This window comes from Oncorhynchus keta, chromosome 22 (assembly GCF_023373465.1).
Source record: "Oncorhynchus keta strain PuntledgeMale-10-30-2019 chromosome 22, Oket_V2, whole genome shotgun sequence".
Taxonomy (NCBI): Eukaryota; Metazoa; Chordata; class Actinopteri; order Salmoniformes; family Salmonidae; genus Oncorhynchus; species Oncorhynchus keta.
In genome coordinates, this window is record NC_068442.1 from 14,949,429 (window position 1) to 14,962,708 (window position 13,280).

General features: G+C 46.1%; 1 long non-coding RNA gene across 1 annotated transcript; it reads left to right on the top strand.

The window, feature by feature from the left end:
- The first annotated feature begins 12,249 nt into the window (after positions 1-12,249).
- On the top strand, positions 12,250-13,007 carry LOC127910826 (uncharacterized). Its single transcript, XR_008076279.1, has 3 exons — positions 12,250-12,381; positions 12,423-12,627; positions 12,874-13,007. It is a non-coding gene; the product is annotated as an uncharacterized LOC127910826 (long non-coding RNA).
- Positions 13,008-13,280: the final 273 nt, after the last annotated feature.

A 13,280-nucleotide genomic window follows, 5' to 3' on the forward strand; every position in this document is an offset into this window, starting at 1 on the left:
CAGGACACTAACCTAAAACTCAAGGCCAGATATACCCTAGAGTTGCTTACCTAGACGATATTGAATGTTCCTGAGCGACCTAATCGCCACTCCTGAGTGGCATAATCGCTGCCAAAGTTGATTCTAACATGTTTTGACTAAGTGGTGCACTCTTATAAAAAAAGGGTTCCAAAAAGGGTTCTTTGGTTGTCATCATAGGGGAACCCTTTTAGGTTCCATGGAGAATCTTTTTTGGTTCCAGGTTGAACCCTTTTGAATTCCATGTAAAACCCTATGCGGAAAGGGTTCTATATGGAACCCAAAAAGGTTCTACCTGGAAACCAAAAAGGGTTCTTCAAGGTCTTCTCCTATGGGGACAGCTGAAAAACCCTTTTAGGTTCTAGATAGTGTATACTTAGGTAAATTAGATATTTCCAAATTTAATTTTCAATAAATTTGCTAACATTTCTAAAAACATGTTTTCACTTTGTCATTATGGGTTATTGTGTACAGATGGGTGAGGGAAAAAACAAATGAATCCATTTTGAATTCAGGCTGTAACCCAACAAAATGTGGAATAAGTCAAGTGGTATGAATACTTTCTGAAGGTACTGTAAATGTTGACATCAGTTAGCAGGGGTCTTTACTTCAACAGTATTATGTTTTGATGTATTTCTAACACTTTTTGTGATTTTCTTTTCTTCTTAGACCCCTTTTCCATTCTGTTTGACCACCAAAAGAACCATTCCATTCTGCTTTCATTTGACATGGTTATATGAACTTCACATGGTGGCGCTCATGCGTCCTCTTACATAGAAATGACCTACAAAATAAACACCATCTGGCTTTTTCCATTTCCTATGTATCTCCAATAATGAGTTACGGTGAAAATGAAAAAAAAGAAGAAAAACAACGTATTGGTCAAAACAGAGTGACTCCTTGGCATAGCAAGGGAAAACATGGGAAATATGTGGCATTGAAATCGTTCCAAGAACTAGGTTTTGACGCATATATGCATGATTTTTAAAGCAAACGGATATCGGTCCACCAGATTATTTCTCTCTCTTTCTCTTCCTTTCACTCACTCACACACACACACACACACACACACACACACACACACACACACACACACACACACACACACACACACACACACACACACACACACACACACACACACACACACACACACACACACACACACACAGATGTACAAACCCCCTCGCCGCCACACACGCTCACACAAAGGAGAAGTGTCACTATGGAAACTAGTAGAGATTTTAAAAGCTACCTCTTAAGACAACAAAAAGCTGTCCACAGTGTGACTGGCAGAGCAGTGGTAATATTCAGAATGTCATCTCAGTCTCTCTCTCTGTCACCACCTTAAACCAGACCTGTCAGACCACTCACTGCCTTTTTTATGGGTCGGTGTTTGTGTGTCTTTTATTCATTAATTTTATATTTAACCTTTATTTTGACTAGGCAAGTCAGTTAAGAACAAATTCTAATTTACAATGACGGCCTACCCCAGCCAAACCCTCCCCTAACCCAGACAATTGTGCGGCGCCCTATGGGACTCCCGATCACAGCCGGTTGTGATACAGCCCAGGATCGAACTTGGGTCTGTCATGACACTTCTAGTACTGAGATGCAGTGCCTTAGACCGCTGCGCCCCTCGGGAGTGTTAGTTTGAAAGAGATCCTGTGTGTGTGGTTCTGTAGGAAGCTGTGTATGTGTGGGTTTTAGTGTAATAGGCACCACATATTCTTTTAATAGGGATAATCCATTTCAATCCCACCTGACACTGTTACCTTACCATGAAGAATGTAAGCCTAAATTAGTTGAGACATAGAGAAATGCCCATGGGAGATAGGGGAGGATCTATGTGTGTGTGTGTGTGTGTCTGCGTGTTCCTTAAGGCTCTGCACCATAGAGAACAGGTTTATCTGCCCATTCTCTCAAGGCTATATGGTGCAGGCCTGTGCAGGGTCACCGCTGTCCTTCCTGATGTCGCCTTCAGCTGTAATCAGCACCATGGACAGCAGCACCACGAGCGCTCCCCCACAGCAGGGACCATGGCTGAATCTCAAATGTCTACACAGGCTTCCTCTCAGGGTTGAATCTCAATAGTCTATGAGGCTTCCTCTTCCCTTGTCCTTCATCCACACTGATTTGAAAGCAGGTTCCCTAGTCAATTTACCAACCTACCATATTGTTTTCATCTAATAATGTTCAGATCAGTGCAGATGGAGGTTAGGAGATAATATATCCTAGGAAAGCTATTTAAATTGTTAAATCTTTTTCAACCTTTATTTAACTAGGCAAGTCAGTTAAGAACAAATTTATATTTACAAATTTCTATCTACACTGGCCAAACCCGGATGACACTGGGCCAATTGTGTGCCACCCTATGGGACTCCCAATCACGGCTGAGATACAGTCTGGATTTGAACCAGGGTGTCTGTAGTGATGCCTCTTGCACTGAGGTGCAGTGCCTTGGACCAATGCGCCACTCATGAGCACAGCCAACCTCAGCCATTCTGAGGACTAATTTAAAATACTGAAAGTCTGGCAGGCAGTGTAAAGCTTAGTCTACCACCTGCCTCTGAAGATTGAGTCTTAGTTTTAGCACCGTTGTGTCTCACAGACTTGGCCTACGCTAAAACCGATGACACTCTGAGAAAAGAGCTTGAAAGAGAGAGAAATAGAATGTGAAAGACAAGGGAAGGAGGATGGGTAGTACAGAGTGAGTGAGTGAGTGAGTTTGTGTGAGAGAGAGAGAGAGAGAGAGAGAGAGAGAGAGAGAGAGAGAGAGAGAGAGAGAGAGAGAGAGAGAGAGAGAGAGGAGGGTGCAGATAACAGGAGGGAGAAAACCTCCTCACCAGTAAAGATGATGTCAGTCTGCAGCTGAGCCCACAGTCCCCGACACCGAGCTGAACACTCCTGCCCCAGTCTGAAACACAGACAGAGAGAGAAGGAGAAAGGGGAGAGAACGGGATAGACTGAATGAATGGAATCAAGCAGGTGAGTATACCGAGTCACTTACCTACCGGTGTTCTATTTTGGGTTCATTCATTGACATGAATGCCTTTTGTATGTTGGGTTTAAGTTCTCAGATGCTAGTACAGATCGACAGGAGTGGGAGTCTGGAACCTAGAATCTGCTTCATCTGTCTTAACTTGATCGTTAATGTAATCCTTTTCTGTCACAGCAAAGCACTGGTGTGTGTGTTTGTGTGCGTTTGTGAAACTGCGTGTGTGTCTGTGTGTGTTTGCACTTGTGTGTGGGGTTATTCACCTTAGATTTAAGGGGACTGTCATTAACAGAAAGTTTTCAATTAACAGATTGCTCATTTGCTCTACAGATGTAGGAACTTAATTTGGTTAAGTTTGCTACAGCAGGAAAATAATCCTGCAGCAACAGGAAATGTGAATTATCATGTGGATGGTTAGTACCTACTCCTTATTTCTCAATATAAGGCTATGGTTAGTACCTACGCCTTATTTCTCAATATAAGGCTATGGTTAGTACCTACGCCTTATTTCTCAATATAAGGCTATGGTTAGTACCTACGCCTTATTTCTCAATATAAGGCTATGGTTAGTACCTATGCCTTATTTCTCAATATAAAGCTATGGTTAGTACTTTGAGTGCAGCAGTGGAGGAGAGTGGTTTTTAAAGGTGTTGTCTCACAGAGTGTGTGTCGTAGCGGGTCGCAGCCGTGCGGGGTTGAGTGATACTGGTGGTCAGATAGGTGTCACGGCTGTGGTGAGTCATCCTGTTGCACATGGCACTTCGTCCGACACTCGCACTCTTGCTGCCTTCTATTAAACCAATGAAAGACCACTATAGACTTGGGTCATGTTCATTAAGGCATTCTGTAGTGAAAAATGTAGTAAAACATTTTGCAACAGATAACAAGAACGACATCATGGACATGATTCAGATGGAACATCCTCGTTTCATCCATTTTGGACTGTTTTCCTTCCATTCTGTGCCTCCTGAACATGACGCAGGGTTATCTTAATTTACTCAAAAATCACCCGTTGTCTAATGATAAAATTAATTTAAATGAGAGCTGCAGATGTAGGTTCTTAATTTGAACCAATTTGCAACAGCAGGAAAAATAATCCTGCAGCAACAGGAAATGTGAATGATTATGTAGATTATATTCAATGGACATTTTTGTATGGGTTGATATAATTTCTTCGTAAGGGAAAATCAAGTCTGACATTTCGAAACGGAAATGATAATCTTCAGAAGCATTTTTTTAAAACCTGAAATACACTACAAGTTTTACATTTCCGTCTCAGACAGAGATGGAGAGATGCACTTTTACGCCTGCTACTTTAGGTTAGATACACACAGACCGCATGGACTGCACGAGTGTAAACAACACAACGACAAAAGTTTGTGGAAGTATGCCTTATCTACTTTGAAGATCTCGTCAGACAGCTCTGCAGCATACTTCCATACAGGCAGGCTAGCTTAGCTCAATAGGATGACTAAAGACAGTACAGTATGGGGAGCACAGAGATAACGTTGTCTGGCTGGAAGGCTTTTACTGTCTGAGCAGAGATGAAATGAAGACTTTTCATTTTTTTGATGATGACTTTAAAGTATTAAAATAATTAAGTCATCAAATAAAAACGAAGTAATATTTTATTATTTCATAGTAATTTCCTATTTCCTGTTGATATATTCCCAATGTGGAACTAACAGAGACAATTGAATGTTCACTGCTTTTGCCTTTGTAATTTCCATTAAAAAGCTAAAAAAAAAAATCATTTTTATGTCATTATTTCATAATGCATTTAATGTGTAAAAAAAAAGAAGATCAAAACCGAAATAAATTCTTTTAAATAATTGAACCGAAACCGACCTCAAAAAGCACCAATCGTTCAGCACTAACATCTGTATTACCGAACAAGTTCAGGTAGTACAGTTTCTGTTGGCCAACGTTTGCTCCCATTCCTATCATAACTGAACGCATTGAATGTACGCATGAGAAATCTCCCAGACAGTCAGACAATAGAGCAGGTCACAGACAAAACTCATCGTCAGCTAGACAGCCAGCCAGCCATTCACAGTGTGTTGGTAAACCACTCAGTTAGTCACAGCATGGATTACGCTCTTTTTGAGAGGCTCTGAGAGAGAATCACCCTGAAAATCCTATCATGCCACATCACATTTCCGATCCTTTAAGATTCTCTGTGACGGCCACGGGGGGGAAAAAACGTGAACAGAGGCTGAGAGAATGCATGACGGTGGTAGAGGGGTGTGTGGAGGAGGGGAGGGGTGTGGGGAAGGGAAGTGGGGCGGATGGTGGCGAGTTGGATGTGGGTGTGTTACGCCGGTGGAGGGGTGTGGAGGGAGGTGGAGAAAGGGGTGTGGAGAGGGGTGGGTGGGATCAAGGGAAATGGGGCGGATGGTGAGGGGGTGGATGATGCAGTGAGAGATGTGGGCAAACTGACCATTAGCGCTAGCCATGAAAAGGACAGAGTGCATCCCAGTTACTCCATGTGTAACTCTGTGTTTTTGTATGTGTCGAACTGCTTTGCTTTATCTTGGCCAGGTCGCAATTGTAAATGAGAACTTGTTCTCAACTGTCCTACCTGGTAAAATAAAGGTGAAATAAATAAAATAAAAGTTGTCATTCTATCGACATAAGACAGTCCTGTGTCAATTTATAAAGTGTAAATAAAGAATTTAAAGAACTCAAGTACACCGATTCATATACACTCTAATCCTAACGGGCACACCACCGTCATTTCAACATGGAAATGTTGGTAATATTTGGTTGAGACGTTGATCAATGAGATTTCAACCTTTATTCACCCACTCAAAAAGACAGTCGGAAGTTCGTTGAATTCCCAATGTGTTATCACCATGCCTTCACAATAGAAGTTTGTTGAATTCCCAATGTGTTATCACCATGCCTTCACAATAGAAGTTTGTTGAATTCCCAATGTGTTATCACCATGCCTTCACAATAGAAGTTCGTTGAATTCCCAATGTGTTATCACCATGCCTTCACAATAGAAGTTCGTTGAATTCCCAATGTGTTATCACCATGCCTTCACAATAGAAGTCCAATGGAAAAAATGTCAGATTTTTGGTTTAGATGTCATCTAAATGTCTTATCATTGTGCTTTCAACCATATGAAAGCACAACTAAGTTAAAATGGCATTACAATGTCAGATACAGTACATGCATTTATTGTTGAACAATGGGTTGAATTGAAACAACAGCTGTTGATGACTTTGCAAATGCTATACAGACCTAAATAATATAATTGATGATACAGTATATAACTAATAGAGTATGGTTACATTTCATTTGCTCTATTAAACCTACCCTTTGGAATGAATTTGATAAGAGCAGTGACTCTATTTAGTTATTATCTCTCAATAATTATTCTCACAATAGCACATTGGTAGTAGTCTGTGACAAATATCATAGCTGGGCTTGGTTAAAACCCTGGATGGGAGACAACATGGATAGCTGTAGATCAGTGGTCGCCAACCGGTCGATCGCGATTTTCAAGGCATTCCTAGTCGATCACCAAATATTTCTGTAGAAAAACCAAGGAACGATAAAGGCTTGCGCTCATTTTTTAAAATCGTGTTGCGCTGTTGCCAGTAGGTGCACTTGATTCAAAAGTCCTGCGCACCGGGTAAGCAAAGTATTCCCATGAGACAAACTCTGCCTACTCGGCGGACCGGCAAATTTGTGACTAAATTGAGTGCATCTACTGCGCTGCCCAATTGGATAGCTCAAATCACCGTGGCTACAGAGCTTCCATGACCGTGGCCATAGCCATGTTTAATAGGCTACTAGCCAATGTAAGATTTAAAAACTTTTAAAACCATGGCCACAGAGAGACTGTCAACGAATACAGCAAAGAGCTGCTGTTTTTATAGCCAATATGCTGTGATGATGATTAGGCCTACTGCCCAAACCTCTTTCCTACAAAACTGTTTGTGTGAGGTTAATATAAAAAAATAATTCTGGGCAGTAGATCTTGGCTTTTTGATTGCGAAAGGGATTTTGACTCAGAAAAGGTTGGTGACCACTGCTGTAGATAAATCAACTCTCCAGTAGTAGGTGCTGCCCAGCCTATTGTTTTTTTCTGATAGAGGATATAACGTTGAAGATCTGATATTGTTTCAAAGGTACAAATTCAACATATTTTATACAAGGTTGGTCTATGTTGACAATTGGTTACTGTGATGACATAATTCTGTAGTTGAAGTTTCACCACCAAAACAACAGTTTGTCAATGATGACCTTTTGAAAATCCAATGTATTTTCAACATAGATTCCACATCACAATACGTTGACAAATAACGTTGAAACAATGTTGATTCAACCAGTATTTTATATACCAGATACTCAAGTACAATTGTATTTGAACCCAAGTCTGTAGTGGTGATGTTTTAAATGTGGAATCTTCCATAGAGGTTCCACACTGCCTGAAAACTGTTGGAATAGCAATAAATATCAGTAGGCGAAACTTCAAATAAATATTCAAAGAGTCATCCAAACATTGTTATTTTGGACAACTAAACGGTTAACAAACGATTTATCTTCGAACCTTTATAGAAAATGTCAGATTACCATACATATTAGGACAGCACTTCTGTGGAAACAAGCTGTTCAGCGCCAACTGTTTCAGTCAGGCACATACAAGCACACACACACACAAACACAGAGGCCAGGCGAAGCACGAGGCGATTGCTTTATGTACATAGCCCCTGCATCGCAACCCCGTTTATTTCTCCTGCTAAATCTGGAACATCAAATAACCACTATTAGCTATTGTGCACTGTCTGTTCCTGTGCTGTAAGTAACTGGGAAAATGACAAATGTTCTTGTAGATAAAGGCCCCATAGGCGCTGCAGGACACCAGGCTCCCCACTGAGATTCTGTTAAATAGAAGATCTAATGGATATCTGGCTGGGCCCTAATATGTTTTTATTGTTCTGTGTTCCAAGAAACTATGCTGACTTGATGTTGCTCTATTTCTTTTTGTTCCTACCTTCATCTGTTTATTCATAGGCTGTATCTCCTTGTTCATTTTTATGTTATACTGCTGTAAATGACCTACTTACTTTAACTCCTGTTTTCAGGTGTGAGTCCCAAGGTAGCTTTTCCTGTGTAGTTACTCATCTATTCCCCCTGTATGAAAATTCTAAAGGTGCAGATAGTGGTTTTGATGGTTGTCGGGCTGAGTTAGTTTTCAAAGACTCCTTTGTCTCCTTTGTTCATGCCGGGGGAACTTGTTTGTATTGCATTATTCATACGTTATTCTCTGTGTGTTTTTAAAACACTGTGGTAATTTCAGAGACAACATCCTGGTAGAAAAACATCATAAACCTCTATGCTTGTGATGTAGGAAGGGTTCTCTCCGATGCAGAGAATGATGCAGATGGATTGTTTGGTTCATTCTGTCCTTCACGCTCCCTCCCTCCCTCCCTCCCTCCCTCCTTCTTTATCTGTTAAGGCTGGAGCCATAAAATCCCGATAGAGGCGACCTCTTCGCCCCTCAGCCTTTATGTCATTACCGCTGACCAGCAGCCCGTCTTTATCTAGCCCCAATCTCCCAACCTCCCTCAGCGGCAGCCAGACAGCAGCCAGCAGCCAAACATACCATACCGCCAGAAAGACAGGAGTGAAGAGGTCGAGAGGAGGGAAGAAAAGAGAGGGGAGGGGGGAGGGGTAGGAGAGGAGGGCAGAAAAGAGGGGAGGGGGGGTAGGAGAGGAGGGAAGAAAAGAGGGGAGGGGGTAGGAGAGGAGGGAAGAAAAGAGGGGAGGGGGTAGGAGAGGAGGGAAAGATAGAGAGGGGAGGGAGGGTAGGAGAGGAGGGAAAGATAGAGAGGGGAGGGAGGGTAGGAGAGGAGGGAAAGATAGAGAGGGGAGGGAGGGTAGGAGAGGAGGGAAAGATAGAGAGGGGAGGGAGGGTAGGAGAGGAGGGAAAGATAGAGAGGGGAGGGAGGGTAGGAGAGGAGGGAAAGATAGAGAGGGGAGGGGAGGAGAGGAGGGAAAGATAGAGAGGGGAGGGAGGGGAGGAGAGGAGGGAAGAAAAGAGGGGAGGGAGGGTAGGAGAGTAGGGAAAGATAGAGAGGGGAGGGAGGGGAGGAGAGGAGGGAAAGATAGAGAGGGGAGGGAGGAGAGGAGGGAAGAAAAGAGGGGAGGGAGGGTAGGAGAGGAGGGAAAGATAGAGAGGGGAGGGAGGAGAGGAGGGAAAGATAGAGAGGGGAGGGAGGGGAGGAGAGGAGGGAAGAAAAGAGGGGAGGGAGGGTAGGAGAGTAGGGAAAGATAGAGAGGGGAGGGAGGAGAGGAGGGAAAGATAGAGAGGGGAGGGAGGGGAGGAGAGGAGGGAAGAAAAGAGGGGAGGGAGGGTAGGAGAGTAGGGAAAGATAGAGAGGGGAGGGAGGAGAGGAGGGAAAGATAGAGAGGGGAGGGAGGGGAGGAGAGGAGGGAAGAAAAGAGGGGAGGGAGGGTAGGAGAGGAGGGAAGATAGAGAGGGGAGGGAGGGGATGAGAGAATGGAAAGATAGAGATGGGAGGAGAGGAGGGAAAGATAGAGAGGGGAGGGAGGGTAGGAGAGGAGGGAAGAAAAGAGGGGAGGGAGGGTAGGAGAGTAGGGAAAGATAGAGAGGGGAGGGGAGGAGAGGAGGGAAAGATAGAGAGGGGAGGGAGGGGAGGAGAGGAGGGAAGAAAAGAGGGGAGGGAGGGTAGGAGAGTAGGGAAAGATAGAGAGGGGAGGGAGGAGAGGAGGGAAAGATAGAGAGGGGAGGGAGGGGAGGAGAGGAGGGAAGAAAAGAGGGGAGGGAGGGTAGGAGAGGAGGGAAGATAGAGAGGGGAGGGAGGGGAGGAAGTATTTTGGGGTGGGGTGGGGGGAAAATGACCATAGGGGGAGCAGCGGGGGAATGACCATAGGGGGAGCAGCGGGGGGGAGTGACCATTGGGGGAGCAGCGGGGGGGAATGACAATAGGGGGAGCAGCGGGGGGGAATGACCATAGGGGAGCAGCGGGGGAATGACCATAGGGTGAGCAGCTGGGGGAATGACCATAGGGGGAGCAGCGGGGGAGTGACCATTGGGGAGCAGCGGGGGAATGACCATAGGGGAGCAGCGGGGGAGTGACCATTGGGGGAGCAGCGGGGGAATGACCATAGGGTGAGCAGCGGGGGAATGACAATAGGGGAGCAGCAGGGGGAGTGACCATTGGGGAGCAGCGGGGGAATGACCATAGGGGGAGCAGCGGGGGAATGACCATAGGGTGAGCAGCTGGGGGAATGACCATAGGGGAGCAGCGGGGGAGTGACCATTGGGGGAGCAGTGGGGGGAGTGACCATTGGGGAGCAGCGGGGGGAATGACCATAGGGGGAGCAGCGGGGGGGAGTGACCATTGGGGGAGCAGCGGGGGGGAATGACCATAGGGGGAGCAGCGGGGGGGAATGACCATAGGGTGAGCAGCTGGGGGGAATGACCATAGGGTGAGTATCAGGGGGGAATTACCATAGGGGGGTAGCGGAGGGAATGACCATAGGGGGAGTGGCGGGGGGGAATGACCATAGGGGGGGTAGTGGGGCGGAAGGACCATAGGGTGAGTAGCGGGGGGAGCAGGAAACTGACTAGTGGTGGCTATTCAGCAGCCTGATAGTCTGAGGGTAAAAACTATTTTTCAGTCTTCCAGTTTTTGCCATGATGCTCCTGTACTTCCTCCGTCTGAGTGATTTGAAGCGGGGAGAACAGGGCATGGCTCGGGTGGCTGGGGACCCTGATGATCTTCTTGGCCTTCCTGTGACACCTGGTGTTGTAGGTGTCCTCTAGGCCAGGCAGTGTTCAACCAATGGTGTTTTGGGTGCACGTATTACCCTCTGAAGCGCCTTGCGGTCCACGGCGGTGGAGTTACGGTACCAGGCTATGATGCAGCCCGACAGTATGCTCTCGATGGTGCTACTGTAGAACACCGAGGGTCCTCGGGGACAGGACGGATTTCTTCAGCATCCTGAGGTTGAAGAGTCGCTGTCGCGTCTTCTTCACCACGGTGTCCGTGTGGTTAGACCATTTCAGCTTCTCTATGCCGAGGAATTTTTAGTTATTGACCGTGTCCACAGCGGCCCCGTTGATGAGGATGGGGGTGTGTCCAGCCTGGTTCCTCCTGAAGTCCAGAGTCGCTAACGCTGTGAGAGAGGTTGGTTTCCTGGCACCACACAGTCAGAGTGCCTACCTCTTCCCTGTAGGCTGTCTCGTCGTTGTTAGTAATCAGGCCTACTACTGTTGTGTCGTCAGCAAACTTGATGATGGAGTTGGAACTGGCTGAGGCCACCCAGTCGTGGGTATACAGCGAGGACAGGAGGGGACTGAGGACGCACCCTTATGGAATCGAGGCCGTCAGGAGGTCCAGTACCCAGTTGCATAGGGAGGAGTTCAGACCCAGGGCTGTGAGCTTTGTAATGAGCTTATATGGCACTATAGTATTGAAGGCCGAGCTGTAGTCGATGAACAGCATCCTCACATATGCATTCCTTTTGTCCAAGTGGGTAAGGGCAGTGTGCAGTGCAATGGCGATTGCCTTGCCCGTGAATCTGTCAGGGCGGTAGGCAAATTGGAGAGGGTCGAGTGTGTCAAGGAGGGAGGAGGTGGTGGAAGAGGGTGGGAGAGACAAAACGGAAGAGGGAGTGAAGGGAATAGAGTCAGAGAAGAGAAGATGGAGAGAGATAAAAGGGAGTGAGGGCAACAGGTAGACATGGGCAGGGGGAGAGAGGAAGAGAAAAACGGAGAAAGAGTAAAGGGAGAAAATGGGAAGTGAGCAAGAGTAAAGTAGAAGAGAGGGAACGAGAGAGAGAGGAGGAAAGGGAGAATTAGTGATGAGATATATATATTAGAGAGAATGGGGGAGAGGTAGAGGAACAGAGGGTAGAAATTTGACAGATCGAGAGAGAGAGAGAAATATAGGGAGAGAGAGAAATATAGGGAGAGAGAGAAATATAGGGAGAGTGGCAGATCAAATGAGAAAGGGAAAAAGAGAGAATGAGAGAAAGAGAGGGAGAGAGAAAGGTATGAGCAGTAGGGAGAGAGAAAGAGAGGGAGAGAGAAAGGTATGAGCAGTAGGGAGAGAGAAGGAGAGGGAGAGAGAAAGGTATGAGCAGTAGGGAGAGAGAAGGAGAGGGAGAGAGAAAGGTATGAGCAGTAGGGAGAGAGAAGGAGAGGGAGAGAGAAAGGTATGAGCAGTAGGGAGAGAGAAGGAGAGGGAGAGAGAAAGGTATGAGCAGTAGGGAGAGAGAAGGAGAGGGAGAGAGAAAGGTATGAGCAGTAGGGAGAGAGAAGGAGAGGGAGAGAGAAAGGTATGAGCAGTAGGGAGAGAGAAGGAGAGGGAGAGAGAAAGGTATGAGCAGTAGGGAGAGAGAAAGAGAGGGAGAGAGAAAGGTATGAGCAGTAGGGAGAGAGAAGGAGAGGGAGAGAGAAAGGTATGAGCAGTAGGGAGAGAGAAGGAGAGGGAGAGAGAAAGGTATGAGCAGTAGGGAGAGAGAAGGAGAGGGAGAGAGAAAGGTATGAGCAGTAGGGAGAGAGAAGGAGAGGGAGAGAGAAAGGTATGAGCAGTAGGGAGAGAGAAGGAGAGGGAGAGAGAAAGGTATGAGCAGTAGGGAGAGAGAAGGAGAGAAAGAGAGGGAGAGAGAAAGGTATGAGCAGTAGGGAGAGAGAAGGAGAGAAAGAGAGGGAGAGAGAAAGGTATGAGCAGTAGGGAGAGAGAAGGAGAGGGAGATAGAAAGGTATGAGCAGTAGGGAGAGAGAAGGAGAGGGAGAGAGAAAGGTATGAGCAGTAGGGAGAGAGAAAGGTATGAGCAGTAGGGAGAGAGAAAGAGAGGGAGAGAGAAAGGTATGAGCAGTAGGGAGAGAGAAGGAGAGGGAGAGAGAAAGGTATGAGCAGTAGGGAGAGAGAAGGAGAGGGAGAGAGAAAGGTATGAGCAGTAGGGAGAGAGAAGGAGAGGGAGAGAGAAAGGTATGAGCAGTAGGGAGAGAGAAGGAGAGGGAGAGAGAAAGGTATGAGCAGTAGGGAGAGAGAAGGAGAGGGAGAGAGAAAGGTATGAGCAGTAGGGAGAGAGAAGGAGAGGGAGAGAGAAAGGTATGAGCAGTAGGGAGAGAGAAAGGTATGAGCAGTAGGGAGAGAGAAGGAGAGGGAGAGAAAGGTATGAGCAGTAGGGAGAGAGAAAGGTATGAGCAGTAGGGAGAGAGAAAGGTATGAGCAGTAGGGAGAGAGAAAGGTATGAGCAGTAGGGAGAGAGA